The sequence below is a fragment of the Sinohyriopsis cumingii genome, chromosome 1 (genome assembly GCF_028554795.1).
Source record: "Sinohyriopsis cumingii isolate HCF-2022 chromosome 1, ASM2855479v2, whole genome shotgun sequence".
Classification (NCBI taxonomy): Eukaryota; Metazoa; Mollusca; class Bivalvia; order Unionida; family Unionidae; genus Sinohyriopsis; species Sinohyriopsis cumingii.
Window position 1 is genome coordinate 5,876,179 of NC_142961.1, and position 1,056 is coordinate 5,877,234.

Consider the following 1,056-nt stretch of genomic DNA (forward strand, 5'->3'; position numbering starts at 1 on the left):
ATGCATTCCTTACAACGTCGTTCTCGTTAGGCAAATTGAGGTTCTTCGATAGTTTTCAGTTTATGATCACATTAGTATACGACCCTGTCAAAACACGAAACAGCTCAAGCACACCAAAGAAAAATATAGAGATCGCATCGAGTACGTGACGCGCAAAGGCGTTTTTTCTTACGAGTTCTTGAACGATTGGAGCAAATTTGATATGACGTATTTACACCTAAGGAGAAGTTTTACAGTTCATTAACATATTCTAATATTACCAAGGCGGATTATGCTCTTTTGCTCAAAGTACAGGATCTGTTTGGGATGACCACCATGGTAGATTATCACGATTTATATATTCTTTATGAATTGGTCATGTTGCAAACGATGCGAGTCGGAAATTTCTCGTGGTTGAACCCGGAAAAATGCACAGATGAATTGTTCAACACTGGCCTATTTCTCGAAGTCCATTCGTTTTATACGCACGACCTCTACGAGCAGCAAAACGATTACCCACTGGCCCAAGAAAGTTTAGCAGTGACCAATGACCTGTTGAGGTGCATTTAAAACAAACAAGATTTAGAATGCGGAGGATAAAACACAGCAAAATTAGTACCTAATCACATGAGAAGAAAACCGGAATGTGATTCATTACGAAAATCTCAGGCAATGTTTAGCATTAAGGGTAGAGTTGGATAGAATTCATCAGGTGCTCAAATTTGATCAAATAAGATGGTTGGATACCTACGTCAGTTTTAACACTTAAAAAAGCGTTGGCCTCCAGTGATTTCGAAAAAGATCTTTTTTGAAGCTGATGAACAACTCGGTGTTTGGGAAAACCATGGACAATATCAGAATGCGAGTGGATGTCGAGCTGGTTAACGATGTCGTGCGGAGAAATAAATTAGTAGCAAACCCCACTTGTGTCAGCTTGAAAACCTTTGACGAAAATTCAGTTGCCATCCACAGTAAACAAAACAGAGTTGATGATGAGCAAACTCATCATATGCGGCTGTCAAAAATGTTCATGTACGATTTTCATTACAGACACATCCAATCGCGTTAAGTCAGCAA